Source organism: Parasteatoda tepidariorum, chromosome 1 (assembly GCF_982258835.1).
Source record: "Parasteatoda tepidariorum strain Cologne lab strain chromosome 1, Ptep-v5.0, whole genome shotgun sequence".
NCBI lineage: Eukaryota > Metazoa > Arthropoda > Arachnida > Araneae > Theridiidae > Parasteatoda > Parasteatoda tepidariorum.
In genome coordinates this window covers 92,999,846-93,017,247 of record NC_141755.1, presented here as the reverse complement: position 1 = coordinate 93,017,247, position 17,402 = coordinate 92,999,846, and the positions used below count along the sequence as shown (strand labels likewise).

The following is a 17,402-nucleotide window of genomic DNA, read 5'->3' as shown; positions in this document are numbered from 1 at the left end:
CAAACGCTTTTAGACCAAAGTAGCATCTTCAAATTCACCAATCTGATTAAATTAATGAATCAGTCCTTTGATTCAGATCCATTGCCCGTTTCTTGACATAAGTGGCAATCTTGTCTTGAAACAAAGGATCCTGTTCTTAATGGGAAAACCTTTTGGGTGTAAAAAAAACCTAACAAATTAGCTGATAAGCGTAATCCTAGAACTTTGCTCTCATTAATGAAGTGCAGGTGTGTACGATGCAATAACGGTATTATCAGTTATCGCAAAAAAAAAACCTTGCCCAACATTTGACGCTCCCTTTTTCTCTATGCATCTACTTTTGTTAAGAAAGCTGATAAGAGGTCTGGATCGAGTGATTTCCTTTTTGAATACATTTCTCCTTTGTGTTGCTTAATTGAAATTGATAATCATAATAAGCATTGGTGCAGTACCGTTGCACAGCAAGCGTCTCTTCTCTATCGCTGAAAAACATCTTGATTGAAGATACATCGCTGCCTTGGATATATGTACCACCATCTATTGGTGATAATATTAGGTAATGCCAACTGTCATATTTTGGTGATTCATTGTTTTGTTTTTAAATTTGTTGTGTTTTAGATAAGATCGTCATAATCAAACCGTTTTCTACCCTATTGTATTCGTTCTTTAGGTTTGAATCGATGACGATTTCTGTGATCTAGTTTAGAAGCAAATTTGTGCTTAGTTCTGTTAAATTATGTAAAAAAAATATTACTGATTATGCACATTACTTGCTATAAGTTACTAATGAATGCTGGCGTAGAACTCGTTTCACTTTAAGCACATATTCGATGCTTTTAAGTTTGTTTATATCTCGAATGTATCAAATAACGTTAATAAATAACCGTATAAATGTCGTAATTAGTCATAATGATTAATTTAATTAAAATTAAAAAAATTTTGTAAGATTTATATTTAATTTTTCTACCAAATTTGATTTTATATAGAAACTTAATGTTTGGCATAGTTGAATTTTAATTAAATTGTTTTTAAAAATTAATTGGACTGTTTTATTATGATATTTTAACGTTATTTTTAATTAAACTTAAATGAAACTATTAAATGCATAACACAGCGATAATTATGATTTGATTATAAGTTTGTACTCTGAAATAAATAGTATTCAGGCATATTTTCTATGTTTTCATTTTTTATTTGATGAATAAATTTTTATAACATAATTACTTGTACATATTAAATTTATTTATTCATAAAACGGTTTTATTTTGTTTGGAAGAATGTGACTTCGACTTAAATCATTTTATCAACAATTAATTAATTATTCAGAAAATGGTTTAGATTTTACAAAATTGTAATCGTGATATTTTCTTCTAAAATTGTTATTTTTTTATAGCGCAACGGTTAAGTTTGTTAATCATAAAATGGATTCAAATTTTAGAAGGATATAAATTCCACTTTTATCATGGATTTTCTTAAAATTTTACTTCTTTAAAAGTGAAAGCTAAAGGAAATCCTCCTTCTTATCTTCGTTGTGGTTTCGCTTCTAATTGATTCTTCCAAATACTAATAACATATCTTATCAAATGCTGATTCCACCATCTTATTGTTTTTTTTTTTTTTTTTTTTGTTATATTTGTCTTCGAATTTTTCATTTTATATAGAAAAATAATTAATTATCTACGTAACGTAACGCTTAGAAAAGTTGAATTTCTTAATTTAAAAATAGTATTTTTGTTTTTAAATTGGAATTCAAAAATTAAAGTAAAAAATTATCTTAGTTTAGTTTGGATTGCATTTTTGTATTTAAATCTTTTTTGTTAAAAAAAATAATTTTAAAAATTAGCTTTTTTGATTCAATTTCTAAAAATCTTCTTCTTGTTGTTTTTTAAACTTAATACAAAAGAAAAAAATGGAGCTGTTAATTTATAAATGATTGTTCAAATTGATTTTTTATGCTCTTGTGAGATTTGGCGAGAAAAGAACAAGTTTAAACACTGATCATGTCGTTTGACCGGGGACGAATTTCCGTGGCATTCTTTCCATCATCATGTCTGTTATAAAATATTAAGGGGCTAAGGGGACTAATGATAAATATGCTTCATTAATTGATCTAATTAAACTATAGTTAATTTAACACTGTGTAATTATATACGTTATTAAATGATCTTTGAATAACATTTTTATTTAGATAATTTTGTAACGAGGCAAAGTAATTAAAAGCTAATCTTAATTAAATTTTTTGTTTATAATTCAAGCATTTTTTATGACTCTTTTTTAAAAATATAAATGTTTGTGAGAAAGATAACGATTTTAACTTATTAACACGTGTTCACACATTTCTAACTTATTAACACGTGTATGACATTAAAATCTTCTACATCAAAAATTTAATCTTCTATCAACATTTTAGATGAAGAACTAGCTGTATTATTTTATGATTTCATCATGCCGTTGTCTTCGGTCCTATCGCTTGTCGACTTATCATTTATATGTCTAAATAGATATCCGATGAGCTTCATAAAATATCAATGATATTTGAAACAGCCCGCCAAAATAAAATGAAAAAGTTTTATATTTGACGATGTAACTGCGCCAACATTAAAGAAAACAAAAATTGATACTGATTTTTAAGTTATTTAAGGCATATCATGATTTGAGAGAGTGATTTTAGTAACCAGAGTTAGCTACTTGGAATGTAACAAAAAAATATATAAATTAAAAAAGTTTAAAAAAACTATATCATAATTTTCTATTTTATTTGTTTCTTTTATTTTTTGCCATTACGAGTTATATATTCAATTTTACATATTAATATAGTACTTTTTTTTTGTTGCTTTGACGATTTTTTTTAAATTTTCTTTCTAATTATAACCAAATCATTTATATTTTTGCTATATCTAAGTGATTATTTTATGTGTTCTTTGAAAATTATTTTACTAGTTGTTATTTTGAGTGAAACTAAATAACTAATTTCAATGCGATTAGTAAAAAATAATTAATATTCGATTTATAGAATATATGGTGTTTATATATATCGCACATCTATTAAGAAATAATGTTTTAACTACCCAGTAAAAAGTTTTGGTATTCAGTTGCCACCATTTTTGGTGCAGAGGTAAACTAAATGCATTTTCTGGTAAAGAACTGTACTTATAGAGAAAAAATTATATAAAATTAAAAATATTACAATTGTTTGAAAGAATTATTGCTTGTTTTTTAAACTCAATGTTTTGCAATGAAGCCATTAAATTGATTTACATGCGCAAGAAAATACATTTTGTCAGTACAAAACCAAAAATAATAATAATGATAATAATAAATAAAACTACGACAGTGAAATAATAAATAAAAAAGTGAGTACACTGTAAAAAAGTGAGTACACTGTAAAAAAGTTTAAGTTTACCTCAATTTTTAAAACTGCAATTCTTAACAGAGTAAACATTCTGACCTACCCTGTGATTTCATAATTTTTTTTTTCTAAAAAAAGGAATCAATAAACTTCAATATAAATTTAATAAGTTTTTTTTTCTCGGGAATTTTTGAAGAATGTTTTGTAGAACCTTCATCAGCTAAATTCTTATGTTTCTATTGATATTTCTGTAGTCTGATTTATATTTTTAAAGCACACATTCTAGATTAATTGATGAACGAAATGAACTTAATCAAAAAAAACGAACCTAAGGAGGTTATCTCGTTTTGAATAAAGGACAATCAGAGATGGAAAGAAAACAAAAAAAAATTGTCTTGTCTGGGAAAATGCACTTAGCATGTCTTTAATCGCATTTTCGTGAGCTTGGATTTCGTTTGTAGGTGTCCATGTACCAACGATTTTAATGAGGTTCACATCCGGTGTGTTTTACACAGAAATGGCCAGCCGGACAACCTATTAAAAACAATGACTTCTTCTAACTTTATCGCTTTGGGTTCAAATTGATTTTGTTTTTTCCGATCTCGTTCGGAAGCTCATTTGTTAAGAAATTATAGGATTCTTTGAGACAATGATGTAGGGATACCTTTTCTTTTTCCTGGTTAGGAATTCTTTGTGACCACAATAGAATCAATATTAAATATGTGGGTGGGATTTAACATTCCTGTATCCTGCTATTCAGTAGTATGTCAATTTTTGAAACGATTTTATATTAAATAAGATTAATCTTCGTTAAATTTATTATTATAATTTTTTTAAGGAAAAAAATTTTTTTTTGATAATTCAGCTAAATAAATTCTACATGCATCTTTCAAGTTAATGCTATAATAGCTTTTTTTTTATTCTTCTGATAATACATGAGTTCTCAAATCATTTATTACTTGCAACTCTTTTACTCTTATTAATTCTTCCACACCCTGTGTTGCTAAGCAACGCAATTTTATTACTATTATGTTTTTTCTATCAATTTATCAATTGTGGTTATTATTATTTGCATATAATTATAATGGGTAATAATTGCAATGGCACGTGAATGGCGCTTTATGAATTTAAAAATAAAATATAATAAATAAGTCAGTCTAGTTTTATATAACAAGTAAGAGCACAGTAAAAAATAACGGGTTAAATTATGGTAAACAGCGCCAGAATTTTTTACCATAATTTCCATTTTAACCAGAACATTTTACGGAACAGAAAATTTGATATACAGTAGTTTTTACATTAATAATTTTCATAAAACCACTGAATCACTTTCATTAAATAAATATTGCTGTCAAAATTACGGTAAAAATAAATTTTACGGGTGATGCACTCAAACTACCGGTACTTAATACTGTAATTTGATCAGGAATTTTTTAAAGTGAGGACACAAATGAGAAAATTATAACAATCAAATGGTAAAAAAAATGAATGAATTAATAAGCATAAATAAATATTTTTATTTATAGCTTTCTTTGACTATTATGGAAAAAGCAAATGAATTTTTAAAGGTTGAAATACAAGACAAAGAAAGAAATTATTTAGTTATTATAAATTTTTTTTTTAGTAGGGATGAAATGTAAATATATTTTAAAATTATAAATAAACAATTCAAATAGGCTTCATTTGACTAAAAGGGGAACACGAATGATATTATGAATTTAAAATTATATATAAAAGAAGAAAAAAAAAATTCATTTATAGTTACATTGAACTCTCGCGGAGATCCCGGATAAATTTTATGCCGGATGAACTAAAAATACACAAAGAAAGAGAAAAAAAAAACTTTTCAATCTAGTTTCATTTGACTATTGCAGGAACGCAAATGATTGTTATAAATTGAAAAAAGAAATTGAAAAAATAATAGAGTAATACATAGTTTTGTCTTGGTTAAAAAAAAAAGGGGGGTTATGGGGTAGAAAATTTTATCGAAGCATACTGTAAATCAAGCTATGTGTATTGGACTGTTTTTAAAAATCTGTAGCTCTTACGATTTAAATTTATAGTACATTTTTTTTATAATTCTCTTTCTCTCAGGTAACGTGTGATCTCGTAAAAATGACTTACATCATGCCGTTAAAATGTTAAATATATAAATGTTGGAAAAACTACATCAGGGGTGGTCGAGGAGTGTTCAGGCTACTCTGGTAGGCCGTTGCATATTCATCTTCCTACTTCTTTTTGAAGTAGAACAAGAAAAAGAAAAATACAGTTGAAATCTTGTACTTGATTCCAGTCTTCTTTCCACCATTTACACCTTATCTACAAAACTTGAAATTGCCTCAAGTAGGGAATGGTTTGTCCTCCCCCATCCCCCCAGACAAGATTGGGAAGATGCATAGGATGAATTCCTTTTTTCCCGCCCCAATTATCACCACCCTCACACACATTCATCTTCAAGTAGATAAACGGCCAGTTAACGCCCTCAGTTTTTCACGAAAAAAGGGGCAAGGGGCTTAAAATTATACACATTTTATTTTTGAACAAGAAAGTGAAGGTCATGAGTTATGATTTTTTTTCTTCCTTCATATAGAATTATTTCTAGCATTTAATTCTTTTTTTTTATATATATATGATGTAATTTTCAGTTCAGCTGAGATTATGTAAAATTACATAGCTTTCCCACCCAATTAAAAATTAATAAACTTTTGATTGGCCACATTCAATTTTGCACTATGAAGTGCTATTCAAAGATGGAGTGTCAAGTCTTCCATGTTACTTTAAAATAATAATAATTTTTTTTCCTACTTTACGTTTCTCACTGTTTAAAATATTCAATGACCATTAATTCGATATCATTTGATGGAAGAAGTATTGATTAAGTTGAAAAATACACTAAGAATTACTTGTTTAAGCCACATTAAACTATCTGAAATCTAGATACACCATTCTTACTCAGATTTTAAATAAATGTCTCAGTTCGAAAACTTTCTAAATCGAATAGTTTTTTAATTGAATTATAAAAACGTGTAGTATTTTTTAAAGCTTCCATGCTTCATCCTCTAAATATGCTATTGTATGCTGCAATTCGAATATGTACTTTTTTTTCTTCCAAATTTTGATCGCATGTTCGATGTTGTTAGTTGAAAAAGTAACAATTTATTAAATATTAATAAGTATATAAAAAAGAAAAAATAATAACATTAATCTTTATAACATTGCTCAATATCTTGTAGGCAGTCATTGAGACTTAATGGTATTAATATTGAAAAGAACATCAATGCTAAATTTTCACTAATTCAACCAGAACACTTTTGCTTATTTAGTTTTTTTTTTTTTTTTTTTATGATCACCGAATTTATGATGATCTTTGTTTATGAGCTTAATTTAGTTTAATTTGAGTAAAGAAATTTTTTCTATATGTCAGACGATTAGCTGTAGCAAAAAAGAAAAAAAAAAGAAAAGTATTTAACTTCACTGTGCCGTTTTTTTTTTTTTTTTTTTTTGGAAATATAACTAACTGACATTTTCAGGTTTATGTGACAATCATAATTGAAAAATTAAAATCATATTCTTTTACATGAATTGTGATCGTTTTTTTTTAATAGCTCGTAACCATAAACTAACCAGTATCCAGATCAATCGGTGATGATATTCTGAGAGGTTAAAATATAAACATTCTATTCAACTTCAAAAAAAGTGTCTGTCATTTCATTTTACTTCAAAAATCGCAAGATATAATTTTTTTTCCCCAAATCTTTGATTTCCAAAATGAGCAACAACAAAACAAAGCAGCAACAAAAAAAAAATTGGTGTCTCTAAGATTCGAACCTTGAGCCAGATCAATAATTTTTTTTCTGAAACGTTTAAAAAATGGAAATTGTGTAAGAAGAATGAGAAAAAAACGAGATTAAAATGTTCCTAATTTTTTAGTTGTTCCCTGAGTGCCGCATGTTTCTTCTTTTCCCCCCTAACTCTCGAACATATTTTATTTTTCGAGAGACAATGTCTGCCTAATGTAATTTATTGTGAGTCAAGTTAAACTCTCGTATGTCAGGCCTCCTGTTGTGTTTAGAATTCGTTAGCCTTCCAAATACCACAAATGCTTTCATTTGCCCCTACCCCTCCTATTCCAAAAACTCACATTTTTACTTTATCTTCTTTTTTTAAGGTTTGGATCATTAGTTTTAAATGACATTTTCACCCCTTTAGATTTTATTTTAATTTTTATCTTTTCCATTGTTGGCTACTTCTATGTAGCATTAGGCCTTGAACTGCTTGGTTAATTGAAATAATCTTCATAGCCACAGTAATTTTGTTTTGTTTTTTAAAGAGCTTTTGTTGAAACTAATAGTGCATGGAATGAATCTTTGTGCTTTTAAATGTTTATTATTTATTTATTTATTTTATTCATTTATTTATAGAATCCTAGTCTAGACGAATTACTTTCAATTAATATACATTTTTTGTCGATATTTAGTGTAATTAAATAAATAGGTACCTAATTCGCAAACTGAACTGAACTTTTTTTTAAATATTCTTTTGATTAGCATAAATTGGGAATTAAGAATTTAAAAAAAAAAAAAAAAAAACGGATATGTTATTTTTGTTAATTGAAAATCAGATAGATGATTTCATTTTATACACTTTAAAATTACGGTAGTTTTGACTCGTAATATGAATCACATTTATTACGATCTTTATAAGGTGCCAAGTTTGAGACCGAGCAAATTTAACCATCTTAAAATTTCGCACACGGTACTATTAAGCACTTTTCTTAAGGTTTCATCAAATTTGCACAATACTGTGGTTCAAAGTACCGAAATTATTGCTCAACGTCAAACCGGTTTCTCTGAGACTGTATGAACCCCAGAAATAAAAAGTAATTTATGAAATCTATGATGATTGCCATTATATAAAACTCTTATCTTTAAAAACATTTTAGTTTTCACATTGAAAGATTTTTATTATAAAGCATTTTCGTACATAAACTATTAAAAAAGTATTTATTTTTTAATATATTTGAATATAATAAAGCAATATTGGTATTTTGAATTCCAAATTTTTTAAACTAGATAATTAATAAAATTCTTGATTTTTTTTTAATATACTAATTTTATTTGCTTTAGTTACTAAATAATAAGAAAATTTTGTATCATGCTTTAATTAATTAAAAAAAAATTAAAATTTTCTGTTTTTAGCAAATTTTATTCTTTATATCTTTTTTATTTTATACTTCGCGTTTTTTAATACAAGCTCGGAATGAAATAGGCTATCGGAAACGTAACAATTAATCAACTCAAAATTAAAATAGTGAAAACTATGGATTCAGCATCGTCATACATATTACCTAATTTCATTCATTAAATATATTTGTTATCAATAAACAGATACCTTTCTCTTAAGGCTTCATCAAATTATGTATTTTTTTATTCAAAAGTCAGAATTATTATCTTCTTTTTGATAAAAAAAAAATATGTTCGAATGATAGTAATTTTGTATTACAAGTTTACTTTACTTGATTTTTGAGTCTATGCCGGTGCCCATCATTAAATTGGAATTCCTCATCTTCAAGAAATCGGACATTAATGAAGTTTATGAATGCTTTTTTTTTTCTTCATGTTTTTTAGTTTTCTTTAATGGAAAATTTCCTGAAAATGATAAAAGAAGGTAAATAAAAAAAAGTAATTCGAAAGCGGAATTCTATGTCGGAAAAATAATGAGTTTTCGCAATCATTAAACTTTGTTATCAAAATACAGGGGCGAAAGCAATTTCATCTTGTCATTGCGGTAGAATGCTGAAAGGAAATTTTTTTAATATTTTTTAAAGATCTTATCAAGTTTATAAATTTTTACTTCCAACGTTAAAAAAAAATATAAACTTTTTTTTTTTTCTACGGCCGTATTCCACTCTTCTTCCATAACGTTTCTTCGAATTGAAGAAATTCGATACTCTTTTTGGTCTTGGTTTGTAATTAACTGAAAAGCAAGTGAGTGGAAGAACGAATAAGAGAAATATATATATAGATATATTTTGAGGTTTTTAGCGACTAGCAAATTGAAACAAACGCAGTTATAAAAATGAAGAAAAAGAGAGGAAAAAAAGGAAGAAATAATATAAAAAAAAATATTCCATCGCGCATAATCAAAGATGGCGGAGCAAATATAATTGCCAGATGAGATAAAAGAAGTTTCGGCTAGTAGTAATAAACGGGAACATTTCGTGTTTGCTGAAGATAATCAACCGATGCATCTGGCAACAAGGACGACCGTTCCCATGGCAACGGGTTGCTCGCACGAGATTGCCAAATCAAGCCTCTACTCTTCTGATATACGCAGTTTTAGCAAATGGTTCTGCTCACTGCTAATGAAAGATTTTCGCGAAAACACTCACTTTTTCGCCCCCTCTAATTACGTTTCACTCCCGTTTTAGGATATTTATTTACTTCTCGCTCCTTTTTTTTTTTTCATTTTTATTTTTTCGTCGCGGAATTATTTTGATACCCGAGGCACTCGCTACAAACGCAAACGAAACCTTACAGTTAGAAGGGATCGAAACCTTTTTTTTTTCTTCCTCATTACTCATTGATGAATTAGAATTTAATATTAAGTAATCGAAAATACACGAGAAACTATTCTGTTAGAAAGCTTTAAGTATATTTGTGTTCTCATAAGCAAGTGAAACTCGGTTGCCTGCTAAAGCAATGAATGCTTGTACTCTTAAATCGCTATTCAGTTTCCAACTAAAAAATTCCATTAGTTTCCTATTTAAAAAGATTTTATTTTCAGGTTTACATACTGGACTAAATAATACATTCAATAATCTTACCATTTAGAATCTAACTACTAAGACAATAGAATCCTTTACTCTCTTTGAGGAGAACTTTTTGAGTGAAATTGTCCTCAATTACCTGAAATTATAATTCCCACACCCACGGCCAACCGCTGGCACGTGAATTCAAACAAGTAATCTGTATACAAAAGATGTTTTAAGCCAGCACTGTGGTGACATCACAATTAACGATGTGCTTCCCCCCAACCCCCAACATTGTGTGATGAGTGAATTAACTTTAACTAGCAGTATATAGTCTTAATGTCTTCAGATTATTTATTTATTTATTTGTCTTGCTAATCATACTGTAGTGATATTCTTTCGTGGTTTTCATCACGCGTGACAAAAATACGAAATATTTCATGACTCTTCCGTGTCAGTAAAATTATTAGGATCATTTAAAAATTTCTATATTGGTTGCTTCCGGATCAAAATTTTAAGAAGGATGAACTTGAAAATGTATGTTCTTTTAACGGAAAACAAATATTCTGTATCAATATTTTTTTAATTATTGAGTAAATAGTGTGCCGCATCTTTCCATGTGTATTAAATTTCTTAAGAGTATAATATAAACTGTATATCCAGTCGTATTAAAACCAAAGTGAATCGATAAGAATTCATTTATTAACATTTTGATGTAGTTAAAGAAAAGGCAAAAATTTAATTTAAAGCAAACAAAAAAAAAATTATATTCGTCGCAAATGATATTCATAAATTTATTAACAAATGTACAGTGTGGCAAAAAAAGGACTACTCTGAATAAATTTTGACCGGGTTTTTACGTTCGTATTTGAAGTCCCCCCTCGAACCATTAAGATTGAGTCCTAGAACGTGAAGATCCGATCATTTAATCAAAAGTTATTCAGGATGGCCCGTTTTTTTTTTCTTTTCCCCATACTATACAACATATAATAGTCCAAGTATTAGTTATACACCCCAATAGAAGAAGTATAATTTCGTTCCATTGATTTTTTATGTTCACATATTATATAAAAAAGAAAAGTTTATATACTCAAAAATCTTAACTCTGATGCTTTCTTAAAGCTTTTTACTTAAGAATTAACTCGATCCGTATACCAAAACTAATTGGTCAAAGTATTAGTTAAACGCCTCAATCGGTGAAGTCGAAAATCTGAGAAAAATCGTCATGGGTGACCACTGCCTACTTCTCTTTTTCATCCAATGACCATTGATCCAGATGTGGACCGACTCCTTCCTTTTCTATTCCTTTTTATCTTTTTCTTGTTCTTTTTCTTTCCTTTCTCTGGTGGACGAAAGAGGGTGATAGCGTTTGGCTTTTGGCGATTGCTTCGATCGTCCGAATGCGGTTAGCGGTTAAGAAGAGCGAGAGAGAAATCCCTCCTTGTTGCTCCTGCTGATCTGTTTGGTTTGACACTGCCTTTTGCTTTCATTTCCTCAATCACTGTTATTCTCCGATTGGAGACAGTGCTTTTTTTTATTTCCTTTTCTCGAGGTTCGAGAGTAAATAATTGGGATGGGTTTTAAACAGTTATAGTCTAATTATTACTACAATATTTATAGTTGTCGTTATTTTTTAGTTATTTATACATTTCGAAAAATTGTATTCTTTCTGCTCAGTCGAATTGTTTTGTTTTGTATTTTTTTTTTATTACGTCTATGATGCATGTAGTCGTCTTAGCTTTCATTTCCTCTATCTTTGCTATTCTCCGATTGGAGACAGTGCTTTTTTTATTTCATTATCTTAGCTCGAGATTAAATAATTGGGATAGGTTTTAAGTAATAATTTGTAATTATTTATACATTTTAAAAAACTGTATTCTTTCTGCTCAGACGAATGTACTATTTCTATTTTTTATTACGTCTATGTTGAACGCAGTCGTCTTTGCTTTCATTTCCTCAATCACTGTTATTTTCCGATTGGAGATAGTGCTTTTTTTCTCTCCTTTTCTCGAGGTTCGAGGGTAAATAATTGGGATGGGTTTTAAACAGTTATAGTCTAATTATTACTACTATATTTATAGTTATCATTATTTTTTAGTTATTTATACATTTTGAAAAATTGTATTCTTTCTGCTCAGCCGAATGTATTTTTTTTATTTTATTTTTTATTACGTCTATGATGTATGTAGTCGTCTTAGCTTTCATTTCCTCTATCTTTGCTATTCTCCTATTGGAGACAGTGCTTTTTTATTTCCTTATCTTGGTTCGAGATTAAATAATTGGGATGGGTTTTAAGTAATATTTTTTAGTTACTTTTATATTTTAAAAAACTGTATTCTTTCTGCTCAGACGAATGAACTATTTTTTATTACGTCTATGTTGAACGCAGTCGTCTTTGCTTGCATTTCCTCAATCACTGTTATTCTCCGATTGGAGTCAGTGTTTTTTTTTTTTATTTTTTATTAATTTTTTTTTTTTACTCGAGGTTCGAGAGTAAATAATTGGCTGTTTTTAAACAATTGTTTTCTAATCATTACTTCAAAATTTAGAGTTACTTTACAATTATTAATGCATTTTGAAAAAATGTATTCTTTCTGCTCAGTCGGCTTTTATTCATTTATTAATTTTTTTATGTTTTACTACGTCTATGTTGTACATAGTCTTTTGCTTTCGTTTCCTTTGTCACTGTTATTCTTCGTTTAGAGGCAATTATTATTATTATTTTCTGAAGTTCGGGAATAAATGATTGTGAAACTTTTTGAAACACTCAGTATCTAATTATTACTTATAAAGCCATAGTTATTATCATATGTTTATTAAATATGTTTTGAAAAACTATAATCTTCTTACTCAGCTGAATACCATATTTTTATTCGTGCCCAATTTTTTTTTATTGCTTTTATAGTGTGCCTTCATTTTTTCAATCACTGTTCTGTTATTCTCCAATTTTAGACAGTGTTGTTGTTATTATTATTATTATCTTTATTTTATTCTATTAAGGTTCGAGAGTAAATAATTTGGATGATTTTTAAACAGTTATCGTCTAATTATTGTTTTAAAAATTTATCGTTTTAGTCATTATTGGTTATGTTTAAAAAAAACTATGCTATCTTTTTTTTTTGCCAACTAGGTTGTAAGTATCTGGCATAACATAGTATTTAGAAAGTTGCTTTTTTATTTGTTTAAAAATCAAATTTTAATTTCTATTTGTTTAAGTTCCAATTTTTTTTATCCAAACTTTTTAGCATGCTTTTTTTTAAAAAAAAATTAAATTTTAATACCGTTATTGTTTAAATGTTACTTTATTTAAAATTTATAAATGTATGTACTCATTAACTATTTGATTTTTTTTAAACTATATTAATCTGCGGACACATTTCTGAAAATTCCGAATTTTTGTATACAGATTGATTTGTAACACCATCTTTATATATATTTCATAGAGTCTTTGTTAAATATGAAATCCAAAAACATAGGCATTAGGTCCCTAATAATAATATTCAATCTAGGAAACAGAAAAGCGTTTTCCAAAATCTGATGAATCTTTATTGAGAAAGGAGGGGTTAATACGCCAAAACCTATTTGATTGCCGGAGACATTTGTTTGATGTGCATCATTTAAAATATTTTTTTATAAAGCAAGTATTTAAACTGCAGGAAGTTTACAATATGACATCCTATTGCGCAAGTTTTTCTTTGAATTAAATTACTGAAATGACAATTTTCTTATCTTTATTTCAAGTGTTTATGAAGCGAACTAAGTTTATTAGTATGAAAGTGATAAAAACTTTAAGTGTTTTAGGCTTTGAACAATGCATTTGAAAAATAAAAGAAAAATACGGTTTTTTCCCGTCATATTTCATTCATAGTTGTTTCATAATCCTTTCGTTTAAAACTGATAAACATTCACAGCAAAATATATATCTCAAAATTAAATGACTTTAAAAAAAATAATAAAAAATGACGGCCAAACTTGGTCTAGGATAGCTCAAACAATTTTTCTTATCTTTTGATTTATTTATTATTATTTTCGACATGCATTAATAATCCTCAAAAAGATTTTTTTTCTTCTTATCTTGAAACAATAAAAATTGAAATTTTTTAAATTCTTCCAAGTTTTCAAATTGAAAACCAATTGTTTCTAATTATCAGCATTTACTAATTGTGAATTGATTTTAAATTATCGGAATTTATCCATGAGAAATAGATTCTTTTTATCTAGCCAGACTTAAAATATTGAATTATTAAAATATGAAATGGAAAAACACAGTTTATGAAATGGAATTCAAATCTTCAGGACTTGGTACGATGGCAAAACTTTTCGGCAAACTTTTTTCAATGCAATATGTTGCAAAATATTAAGGTAAAAAAATATTATAATTAAAACACATATTTTAGTTTTAAACAATATAAAAAATATGGCACAATCACATTGTGTTTTCATTCATAACCTTTTTCCTTAATGATGAAATGGAAACAATATTTGCGAAAACCATTCACCTCGGCAAATAAATTAATAGCCCATAGCTCAATAATATTCACGCAGCTACGCAGATTAATAGCTTTTCGGAAAATCTATACAATATGAATGTTTGCATTTTCTTTTTCTATATCAGTTTTCTAAAGTACCTGTTACTGAATGAGGAAGTTATTTATGAGCTAAATCAAGTAAAAATTTCAAAATAGCAGAACTATGGGAAAACTTATTTTTTCTAAAAAAGAAAAAAATAAATAAATACAGAAACAAGTAATGTTTTTTTAATGAATAACTTGAATGTGTGAAATTGTGATATGAATCAACTCATGTGTGAAATTAGAGAGGAAATTCGATGAGGAAAATAAAAAAATAAAGAATAATTATATCATTTCGCGTATCTCATTGTCATACTTCTTTTTAGTTCCCATGCTTTGTTTGACCATTGAGTAATCGCGCCAAATTGGCTTTATAATGACCTAATTCTCCCTCTCAGGACGCCTCTATCATTTGAAAGTGTTTATTAAGTGTCCCGCTTTTCTTCAATGTCTTGTTACAATTTTGTAACAACTTCAAATCAAGAAATATCGCCCAAAAAAAAATCATATTACTCAAGAAAGGTTTTAATCGATAGATAAAACAGGTGGCTTTCAAGGAAAAAAATTCCATTTGTTTCACTTAAAAATATTTACTTGGCATTTAATGAAATATTTTGAAATGATTATTCTTTCCCTTAAGGGTCTTTTTTGTCAAATTTTTCCGTCAAAACACTTTCTTTAACAGTGTAAGTTAATCGGTCACAAAATAAAACAACTACTCAGTGAGGTAAATCTTGATTTGATATTATTTTTTTATTTCCTTCTGAAGCTTTGGAATGAGAAACTTTACTTTCAAAATTGCCCGGTAAAAAATTTCGGCATTGTAAGTTTCTATTTTTTTTCCTTTCTTTTTTTTTTTATAATAGGTGTAGTTAATTTTTTATACGTCAGAACCTGATTATTCCAATCTGTAAATTAGATTTTTTTTATTTGTTGTGACATATTTAAACTACTTTTTAAAATAATATTTTCTTTTTTTACTGGAACATATTCTTAAACCTTCTGTAAAATAATTATTTTAACTTTTTTATTAGTTGAAGAAAAAAAAATTTAAAAAAAAGCGAAATCAAAACTAACGATTATTATAATTGGTTGATAACTCTCAAGACTTTTTACAAAAATTAAAGCACATTAACTAAACTTTTACTGGTGCTATAGTGCTAAATTAAAAACAATATAATTGTGAAAGAATTACAAAATCATTCCGCGAAAAAGATATTAAAAAAAACGAACTTTTTCCCAAAGAAAACCCAATTTCCTTAATTGTCTTTAAGTAAATTATATGTTGTATTTACATATATTCTATTTTAATTATAATTATGTAGAGGTTAATAATAAATATTTACTTTTGCATTGCATTTAGCAAATATCCAGTATCAGTTAATTGTTTCCTCTCTTACGAAATTCTAGTAGTAATTGGAATTTAGTTATTATTCATTTTTCTCATTAATCATTAAAACTTTCAGTTTACGATTGAAAGTTTTAATGATTAATGAGAGTCAAATCATTAAAACTTTCAATTAATGTTTGCGAAATCTTTGATGAATAATACGGAAATATGTGGTAGCATTTACTTGTCCATCGTTTTGATTTATTTTTATCTGGAATTAACTTAATCAAGCACACCTGCTGTTAAGTTATGTTGAATCAGTGGTTTTGTCGCAGTTATTCTGTACTTCATGAATATATTTGCTGGGCTTATATTCATTTTTAATTCATTAGTTTTACTCAAGTTCGACACTACGTGCTTTTGGACTGAACAGATTTGGGTCGAATATTTCCTCTTCCGTAAGTTTTTTTTTAATTCACTTCGCTTCGAATTCTGATACATTGAGTTATTTAAGTCAGTAGTAATATTAATTAGGTTGTAAATTTAATTATATTATCTTTTTTTTTAATGCATCTGATAATGAACCTGAGGAACAAGTCTTATCTGATCTTTTGCTATCCATATCTGCCATAATATTTTTTCCTTACCTTGAAATATCTATATTAAAATTTATGCAATAGAATTTATATTATTGTAAAGTTTAAGAAAAATTCTTGTATTTAACAATTTTTCTCAGTGCCTAAATATAAATAGTGTAAGTTAATTAAACGCTTACTTTTTTAACATTAAACGTCGCATATTTTCCTGATAGTAAATTTCTTCTTTTTTTTTATTATTAATTCTCGTTTATTTTTATTATTTTAATTACAATAAACAAGAAAATAGCATTCAGATTATTTATACTTTTCTTTATTTAATAATAATAATAAAAAAATAAAAGTTTATTTTAACCTGTAAGTAAATTTTTGATTTATGTTTCTTTAAAAAAAATATTGATTAATGTTATGTAACAAATATATATATTGTTATATAGCAAATATTAAAAATATTAATTATTTATCGATTTTTGAAATTAAATAAATTGCTAAGATAAAATATTGAATTATAATTAAGTCAGCATTTTTAGAAGCAATCTTGTATAATTTTCGAATATTGTATTTTCAAATTCGCTGTTTAATAAACCAAATTCTTATCTTTTTATCTTCTCCAAATAAATTATTTAAATCTTCATTTTTTTCCCTTTTTATACACAACCTATTTAATAAGAAAGGTTACAAACCTTGACTAGCTGATAAATAAATTGAAAAAAATAGAATAAGAAAAAGTTTGCCAACTTCATTACTTTTTCCAATAAAATATATTAATAACTCCACGAAATGGTTTCGAGAACCGAAATAAAACACCTTATGCATATGGATGGGC

General features: G+C 27.1%; 1 protein-coding gene across 5 annotated transcripts in view; it reads left to right on the top strand.

The window, feature by feature from the left end:
- LOC107453499 (zinc finger homeobox protein 3) overlaps positions 1 to 17,402 on the top strand; it is a 190,295-nt gene that overhangs the window by 130,880 nt on the left and 42,013 nt on the right. The window contains exon 1 of one of the 5 annotated variants that reach the window (XM_071179458.2): positions 310 to 535. The exons of the other annotated variants lie outside the window; for them this stretch is intronic. The gene's annotated coding sequence lies outside the window, so the exon portion shown is untranslated. Of the gene's footprint in view, positions 1 to 309; positions 536 to 17,402 lie in introns of those variants that run through there. 5 annotated transcript variants of the gene reach the window in all.